The 9,346-nt window shown below is 57.7% G+C and overlaps 1 pseudogene across 1 annotated transcript; it reads left to right on the top strand.

The window, feature by feature from the left end:
- Positions 1–221: 221 nt before the first annotated feature.
- On the top strand, positions 222–6,397 carry LOC140688819 (peptidyl-prolyl cis-trans isomerase A pseudogene; annotated as a pseudogene). Its single transcript, XR_012063667.1, has one exon. The product of XR_012063667.1 is annotated as a peptidyl-prolyl cis-trans isomerase A pseudogene (transcript).
- Positions 6,398–9,346: the final 2,949 nt, after the last annotated feature.

Genomic DNA, 9,346 nt, shown 5'->3' with positions numbered 1-9,346 from the left:
GTGGCTGTGAGGACGAGATGGCCTTATAGCAAGGATGCTTGGAGCAGTGCCGGCACACAGCACAGGCACGTGAGGGCTTGCTGGTGTCTCGTGTACTGTGGAGATAGAAAGGGTCTCCCAAACCCCCATGTCTCCCTGCCTTCCCTGTGGGGCCCACCCCTCCCTGCCCCCCGAGACCCCCCAGCACGTGCTCCCCTCCCCGACATTCCAGGGCACAGGGTGAACCTTGGCTGTGCCTCCTTCAGCCCTCCCCTTCCTTGAGCCTGGGGCTGCTGGCCGTCAGAGATGGGCCAGCGGTGAGTCAGCCCACCCTGCCCCGCCCTCCAGCCCCCCCGCCGAGGAGGCTGGGAAGGCGCTAACGCCCACTTTCCATCAGTCCGTCAGTCTCTCCTGGGCAGTGGAGCCACGGTGACCCCAAGTCAACACACCTCTCTTCTGAGGAATGAAGTGCTCTCCTGGTTGGGGTCCCCAAACCTTACACCTGAATTACCGTCAACCCCACTGTGGGCCCAGGGCAGACTCTGTTGGCGACTGGACCTTGGGGTCCACTTTCCAGGCCTCATCTGTGTCTCCCACCCAACGCCTGCTGTAAAGTCCGTGCCCCCAGACCGGCCTGCTGTCTGTCTCTCTCACTCCCCTATTATTCTGCAGCCCAGCTCTGCTTCCTGGTCTCTTTCCACCCAGTGTCTTCCAGGAAGCCCTCCTGGACGGGCTAGGACCTTGCTGCTCAGTGTGGTCCACAGGCCTGGCGCAGGAGCACCACCCGGGAGCTGGAGAAACGGGGAGTCTGCATTCTCGCTGGGTCCCCAGGGGCCTGCGCACACATCACAGCTGGAGGATTCCACCCCTGACAAGATGGAGAGGCTGGGAATCCAGGCCGGCAGATCCCGCAGACTGGGGACGGAGGGGAGGACGTTCCAAATGCTGTAAATAACGACGCGGACCTGCCCTGGCCCCAGCCTGAGTCTCCTGCCACAGCCGCCTGCCCACCAGCCTCTCGGGCTGGCTGAAGGTGGACACGCTGGCAGGCCTCCCGGGTCAGATGCGGTCAGTGGGACCGAGGTCTCTCCCAGGCCGTGCCGTCTGGTCCGCACTACCGTGTTGCGGGAGGGCCTCTGCCTGGGACCCTGGAGTCTCCCTTCAGCAGGGAGCTCAGGCAAACGGAGTGTGGCCCCGCAGCACTGGCCTCTGTCAGGAAGTGTCCTTCAGGGGGAGAAGTGGGGGTGGGGGTGGGGGGCTCCGGAGACCCCTCCCTTCCTCTCTCTGCTACCACAGGCCTTAACGCTTCTGGGACTCCTGAGTAATGAACACGAACCATTCAACCTCCTTTAGCCCAGAGTTTCCACAACTTAGACCTCCTTTGTCACTTGGGACCTGTGAACATCCTGTGGGAAGGACTTTGGGAGATACCGACCTCACTAACACGCACACACACGCACCACACGTGCACGCATGTGCGGGCACACGTGCACCAATAACGAAGACTTCCACGTGAGGCTCTCTGGTGCTGAGGTGCCATCTCTGGAGGTGGGAGCTGCTCCTGGAGGAACTTCCTTCCAGTGTCCTTCTGGACAGAGGCCGTGGGGTGCAGGCAGCGCCACCTCGCCCAGGGTCCGTGGGGCGGGGGTAGGATGTCCTCCCCAGCTTTTGTTTCAGGTCTCAGATGCCATTGTAGTCCCTCAACCACCCGCCGGGCCGGAGCTGTTCCCCCTGCGCAGGGAGCAGGCTGTCCCCGCCTCGATGCCTGCTGATGCCGGTTGTTGTGGAGAGTGGGTGTGTGCCCCCAGCCAGGCGAGGGGTGGAGTACAGGGCTTCTGCGGGAAAATTTGCTGTCTTGTCCACCAGGAGGGTGTGTGGCGGCAGCTGGGGAGGTTTCTAGGCACACCTGGCCTGGGCTCCCGCTGACACTGCACTTAGAGGAGGTGGAACTGGCTGGGCCGGTCCCGGACAGCCTGACTCACTGACTTTCGGGCCCCGCCTCCCTTCCGCCTCGGGCAGTGGGTGAGGAGCCAGGCGGGAGGGCGTGGGATCCGGCGCGGACTGTGGGCTCCTCCCCAGGCCTGGCCGGGAGCTGGGGCGGGCGGGGACCAAGCTTTGGGCTCACGGAGATCCTGGGGCCCCAGTGGCATTGTCGCCCGAAATAAAACTCACAACCGAAAAGCTGAGAGGTCTGCTTCATTCGGCAGACGTTCCTGAGGATTTAAGCCCGGGACGACACCTGTCAGATGGCTCTGAGGGACTGCTCCAAAGTGGCGGGGCGGAGGCCGGGATGTAGGCACGTTCACAGTGAAGACCAGGTGGTCGGAGCCTCGAAAGATGGCTGTTAATTGAAGAAAGCCAGACCCCTCGAGTTAAGAACTGAGCACTTTTCTATGTACGGGAAGGCGCAGAGGTCTGGGCTCACAGAAGTCATTCCCTGATCCGCACCTCCGCTCTCCAGGGCCAGTGTCCTGTGCGTTCCCATCCTGAGTCCCCTCAGGGGGCACCGCTGGGGGCGGCAGCAGAGGCCCGGCTGCCTGCTTGCCGCATCCTGAGTGCCCTCCGCCCTCTGCTGGGTGCGGGCCGTGGCTGATGACCTGGTGGCTGCAGCGCCCTCTGTTTGCTGATACAGCTGGCAATGTTTTCATTCACCGCACCCTGAGAATCGTGAGACCTGCATGGGGGCAGACCTGGACGGGACCCCAGATGCCCCCTCGGTTTAGCAGAAAGGAAACTGGTGGGGGACCTTCCCTCAGCCACACATGGACTCTGGCGGATCAGAGGTTCCCTGACAATTTTATTGAGACATCACTTCCTGTGACTTCTGGGCTGCTTCCCCAGCCTGAGTGGAATTCCCTGAGATTAAATCTATCCCAAAGCCGGATCCCTCCATACGGGAGAATTCCATCTCCAAACGCCAACACGCACATGCTGTGTCCTCACTCCTTGTGACACCAGCTCCCCGTGGGGGCTGCAGAGTCCTGACCCCGCACCCCCACACCAGTCAAAACAGACCTCTGCCTGAGTTCCCAAGGAATGGATGCTCACAGATGCCAGCATGTGGTGATTCCTGGGCGGGGATGACACAGCAGACGGGACATGGATGCCCTGAAGCTGAGGTCATCCCTCTGTCCCACACCCCGTCCAGAGCTCTGGCTCTTAAGGGGGACGATGGCAGCTGGAGACGTGTGCAGAGTAGGGTGACGGGTCAGGCAGATGGGCACTGAACCGTGCCCCACAGGAAAGGGTGAAGAGACCGACGTGGTTCAGCCTGGGCGTGAGACACCTGGGGACGTGGGGTGGCTCGTCCTGGGGAAGAGGGATTGGCCCTGCTCTCCACAGCCCCGGGGAGAGGCCGGGGAAGGACTGTGGAGCCCGGAGCTGGAGCCCGCTCAGGGATGGCCTAGAAGTCAGGGCAGCTTCGAGTCATCTTCCCCGAGGGGCCTGGGGCTGGGGCTGGGGCTGCTGCTTGGCCAACTGGACCTTCAAGGGTCAGAAGTGGGTGGGAGGCCTGGGAGGGTTTAAGATCATTTCTGAGAGTCTGCGGCTCTAGACCCCGAGTCACCCTCAGCCCCAGTTATGTGCACGCTCTATGCCAGCCACATGCTGGGTTGAGAGAGGACACAGAATGCTCGTCCTGGTCCTGCCCCAGGGAGCTTCTTATCCTTGGAGGGAGGGAGGCGCGTGCACAGGTCAGCACCCAGGGGGCCTTGGCCCGGGGGCGAGCACGCAGTTCCCTACAAGGGGCAGAGGGAAGACAAGAGGGTCCTGGAGCCGGGGCGGGTGGCACAGCAAGTGGGAGGGGCAACCCAGGGGCAGTGAGGTTAAGTGGCACTTTGTGTCCGGGGAGATGCTGGCATGGTTGAAGTACCGGCAGGGCTGGGGGAGGGCAGGAGGCAGGGCAGGTGGGCTGGGGCCAGCCTGGTAGAGCCTGGTGGGACGGCCTGACTCCTAGCTGTGGAAAACGGGAGCCAGCTGATGCTGCTAGGCAGACAGAGGGCAGAATCAGCGTAATTCTCAGTGATGGCTCTTGTGGCGGCAGACTCTGGAGGCAGAGAGGCCGGTGGGGGCCACACGGGTGGAGAGGCCAGCCAGGAGGCTTGATGGTGGCCCAGGGGAAGACAAGGCTGTTGGGTACTGGAATGACACGGCATCTTCCAGCTCAGGCCTTGGAGCCTGAATGGGAAAGGGAGTGCTAAAGAGGAGGCCAGAGCTTCCAGCTTGGGGACTGGGTGGCTGGTGATTTCATTAACCTTCGTCTCTTGTTTCCCCAAAGCAGACAGTCCAAACCACGTGTGGCTCGGGCTGGCCGGGAGGACAGGATGGGGCGGCACCGAGGTCGGAGCGCTGCTGTGAGCGCTCCCCTGAGCGAGCAGCGGGCGGACACAGGGCCCTGGTCTTCCAGCAAAGATCCAGGCCCGCGCCCCAGCCCCCCGCACTCCTGCAGCCCATCCCAGCCCACAGCTCCCTCCCACCCTCTGCACCCCCCACCAGAGAGGCCCCTGCCCCGCCTGGGAGTTAGTGCAGCCACAGCCGGCCCCTGGGCCCACCGGCTGAGGGCTGCCGGCTCTGCAGTGTGGACCCCTCCCCGCTCTCCTCCTCACCTGGCTGAGGTCCGAGGCTCACCTGCTCACCCCGCCGCGTGGAGCCTGACTCTGCGCCCCTCCTGCCTCCCTGCCCTGCTGGCAGGGCCCCTGCTTAAACGCTCTCCACCTGCACCTGTGTGGGAGCAAAACGTGGGTGGAGAAAGCACGGGCCTGTGTTGACTGGCTCCCTTTGAATCCATGACCCCCAGGCTCAGGTGGGCTCCTAGTGCTGTCTGGTATTCCTGCTCTGTTTTGCTAATGGTTTAGTTTTCCTGTGTTCCTAGAAAGCTGTTTCGTGCCTTCGCCCCTCTTGCCGTCAGCTGACACGTGGGTGGTGATTGGGCATCTTATCTCACTGAGGCGCGAAAGCAAGTCGGAGAGACCCCAGCAAGCTCCCTCCGGCACATCTACCTGCCCACCTGCCCGCGTGGCCATGGGTGGCGTGTCCACAGCCCGCCCAGGCCAAGCCCCCCGCCGGGCGGTCCTGTCCTTTCCTGTCTGTTCAAGAACATCACTCCAGCAAGTCTCCCCCGGCCCTCGGACCATCAGTGTCTCCGTCTCGGCTCTAGTGTTCCCGTCAGCAGTGAAGCATGCTTTCTTCTTAGGAAACAGCCTCTCCTGGTGCCACGTCCATTTCTGGGAACCAGCCCCTCTCTCCTTCCTTTATGACAGAACTTCTCAGATTACTGTCAGTCCTGCTGGCTGTAACTCCATTTCTTCCCCTTTCTCTCTTTTTTAAAAACACCGTTATTATCGTATGATTTCTGTACAGTAAATACACGTATTTCTGATGTAATTAGATGAATTTGATGAAATTTGATGAATTTGATGAGTTTTGACAGAGGTACACACCCATGAAACCACCACCACAATCAGGGGAGCTAATGTTTCCATCACTCCCAAAGGGGGGCAAATTTCGAATTCCCAGTTTATCCCTTCCCACCCGCTTCCCCCCGGTAACCATAACTTTGTTCTCTATGTCTGTGACTCTGTCTGTTTTGTAGGTCAGCTCATTTGTGTCCTTTTTTTCAGATTCCACATATACATGATATATGTTTTTTTCACTCTTTCTGGCTTACTTCAGTTAGAATGGTCCAGGCCTTGCAGACACTGCCGCCGGCCCGGATCCTCCCGCAGTGCCCAGCCATGGTCAACCCCACTGTGTTCTTCGACGTCGCTGTAGATGGCGAGCCCTTGGGCCATGTCTCCTTGGAGCTATTCGCAGACAAGTTTCCAAAGACAGCAGAAAACTTTCGTGCTCTGAGCACTGGGGAGAAAGGATTTGGTTATGAAGTTTCCTGCTTTCACAGAGTAATTCCGGGATTTATGTGCCAGGGTGGTGACTTCACATGCCACAGTGGCACTGGTGGCAAGTCCATCTATGGGGAGAAATTTGATGATGAGAATTTCGTCCTGAAGCATACGGGTCCTGGCATCTTGTCCATGGCAAATGCAGGCCCCAACACAAACGGCTCCAGTTTTTCATCTGCGCTGCCAAGACTGAGTGGTTGGATGGCAAGCATGTGGTCTTCGGCAAGGTGAAGGAAGGCATGAATGTTGTGGAAGCCATGGAGCGCCTTGGGTCCAGGCATGGCAAGACCAGCAAGAAGATCACCATTGCTGACTGTGGACGAATATGATAAATTTGACTTGTGTTTTATCTTAACCACCAGACCATTCCTTCTGTAGCTCAGGAGAGCATCCCTTCACCCCCATCTGCTCGAAATATCCTATAATCTTTGTGTTCTCACTGCAGTTCTTTGGGTTCCATATTTTCCTTGCCCACCACCAAGTTTAGCTGGATTGCAAAGTTAAGTTTATGATTATGAAATAAAAACTAAACAAACAAACAAACAAAAGAATGGTCCATCCATTATTTTATTATTTGTTATGGCTGCATAGTATTCCATTGTATAAATATACCACAGCTTCTTTATCCAGTCATCTGTGGATGGACATTTAGGTTGTTCCCATGTCTTGGCTGTTGTAAGTAGTGCTGCTGTGAACACAGGGGTGCATGTACCTTTTTGAATTAAGGTTCACTCTGTAGATGCCCAGGAGTGGGATTGCTGGATCATACGGAAAGTCTATTTTTAGTTTTTTAAGGACCCTCCATACTGTCCTCTGTAGTGGCTGCAGCATCTCCCCATTTCTCTTGAATCCACTCTGGTCAAGTTTCTGCTCCCTTCACGTGACCAGAGTTGCTCTTATCAGGCACCAGTGAACTTTCAGGTCACTAACTCTGGTGGTCAGACACCTCCGTTCCCAGGAATGGTGGGGACGTTCCCATCGGATCTTCCTGCCTGTGGAGAATAGCTTACCTTGCACAAGATGTGAACAGTAACAGCTCCCCGCAGGTACGCAAAGTGGCCCGAAGCAGCCAGAAACGAAGGGGGTGACGCTCAGAAGAGTAAAAGTGCACTGGGTAAGTTTTCTATTTTTATGGCCTTTACCCAAGAGCAGGCTGGGGTGGGCTACACGCAGACTGCCTGAAACTCAGATCGAAGCTCACAGTGGTACTGGATTGAAGGACTAGAGGTGAGTTGGAGGCAGCTGGAAAGCGGAGGAGGGAGATGTTGAAGAGGGTCATCGAGAGCGTTCCTCAAAACCTGAATGGAAGCTCTGCCCAGATCTCAGGCTGACACCTCCACTGCGCATCTGTGTAGGAGGCTCAGAACAGCCCAAGCAAAGCAGTGAAGCAGATGGAGGTTCCACCGCTGCCGCACAGCCCACGGACGCTCGGCTTTCCTCAAGAGGCAAACACACCCATCACAAAACTGCAGCCGCGGGGCCCTCTTAGCAGGAGGCGCGCCGAGCGGGAACAGCCGCAGGGGCCTTCCTGAGGCGGTGGCGCGCTCTGTGTTTTGCCAGTGGCCCGGGCGGCGGGGCGTGCGCTCTGGGTAAGATGTGCTGAATGGTGCACAAGCCTTGTGCATTTCACTTTTTTTTTTTTGCAACAGACTTCCTGCCAAGTCTTTTTATTGATGACATTTGAAAAACAAGTTACTTAAAATACTGCTAACGAACAGCATATTCTGTTTGCCTGTTTTTCCTTACGGTTAGACTGCGAATTACTGATTCAACTGTCTAAAAGCTCAAATAAACATGAGAGTTGGAAGCGGGTGGACATCCTTGTAAGGTACCACGCTGTCCTGCAGGATGCGCCTCTTCACACCAGCACCAGGACTACAGGGTTTCCCTTCGTCCTTTTTTTAGAGTAAGACGTCTGGTAGCAATGGGGTTTTTATTTGTATTGTTAAAAACCAGTTTCCTCGCTCGGAGAATAGCTGGTATCTCAGACTGCGACTCAGCTTTCAAATAAGGACAGAAACAGAACACTGAATTCTGAGCCCAAGTAGCAAAGCCTCCTGAGAATGGCTTTTATAGGCACTGCTTGCTTCCAGTAAAAAACAAACAAGAAACTCCTACTTTTCCATCTACCTTTTAGTCGCTTGTACGTTTTGGCTGTCGGCAAAGCTTTTCTCCCTCATTAAACATTTACTGAGGTGTTAAGCTAGCTTAGTTTACCGAAGTAGCACTTTTTCTGTGGCACAGCTCAAAAGTCTGTCACCCTACGATGTGGTGCTTGCGTGAAGGAGGATGTTAACAGATGTCCACGGTGAAAGCAGTTAACGTGGCCTCTGTGAACGGCCGCTGCTCGGGGCACGGAGAAAGCGGAGGAGGGGAGGGAGGGGAGCAATGAAGCACTGCGCGTGCAGGGCTCAAGTCTCCTTCCGCATCTCACGGCCCCCAGCCTCGGCTCACACAGCTGGTCCCTCCTGCGTCTGGTCACACTTTCCTCTAGGAGCCCCGCCTGCCCCCCCCCGTTGGTCCCATTCGCTTTGGCTGATCCTCCAGTTTCCAGCCTCTTCTCTTTTCTGTCTCCACGTGCTCCCTTGGTCTATTAGCTCTCAGATCTCCTCCCAAAGATATCTGGTGTCTGGCCCCAGTTCTTCCGGATGTTCTGGAGAATGTGGGGCGCTTGGCAGCCACCTGCCCCCCCCCCCCCGAGCCCTGGTCACCAATGCAGGGGCCACGAGAAGGGTCCTTCCTGCTTACTCGTTCAGGGACAGTAACCTTTCCCAAGGCTGCTCTGCGTCCACACAGGCCCTCCAGTCAGGCACTTGGCTGTACGTATGCGTCTGTGTGTGTGTCTGTTCCAGACTCTCATGTTTCGTCGAATCTTGGAAATGAGCTAAAGTAGAATTCCAGACAAGGAAATGTCTCTCTTGTCCGCTTCACCCCCTCCCTCCACCCTCTAGTCCTTCCTCCTTCCTTCCCCGTTCACTTAGAAGGTGAACAACCAGGCTCTTCTCTCTGGCTGGCTGCCTGCGTCCAGTGCAGACAGAGGTGAGGGGCTGGCAGGACAAGCGGGGAGGTGAGTGCTGGGCTGGGCTCCGCAGGGCCTGTGGGGACCCCGAGGGGTGCACCCAGCCCGGGTGGGGGGTAGGCAGGACAGTGGCAGCCGCAGGTGAGGGCAGCGTTGGAGGAGGGCCTGGCTCTGCTGCTGGAGCTGCTGTGTGACCCTGAGCAAGTGACTGCTCCTCTCTGGGTCAGTTTCCTAACCTGCAAAATGAGGGAGTTGGACTAACCCAGAGGTTTCCCAGCAGCTCGTGGGAGCCAGATTCTGGGGCCCCATTGGGCCCACTGCCCCTTTCGCACAGCTGGCTTCCTTCTTGCTGGTCTGGGTGTCGGCCCGCCCTGAGGTGCTGCCCGGGGACATTAGCGCTCCGATGAGCCGGCGGCAGTGTCTGCAGGGTGCCCAGTTAGGCTGGGGGACG

Source organism: Vicugna pacos, chromosome 23 (assembly GCF_048564905.1).
Source record: "Vicugna pacos chromosome 23, VicPac4, whole genome shotgun sequence".
In the NCBI taxonomy this organism is placed as follows: Eukaryota; Metazoa; Chordata; class Mammalia; order Artiodactyla; family Camelidae; genus Vicugna; species Vicugna pacos.
This window is presented reverse-complemented; position numbering and strand designations above follow the sequence as displayed.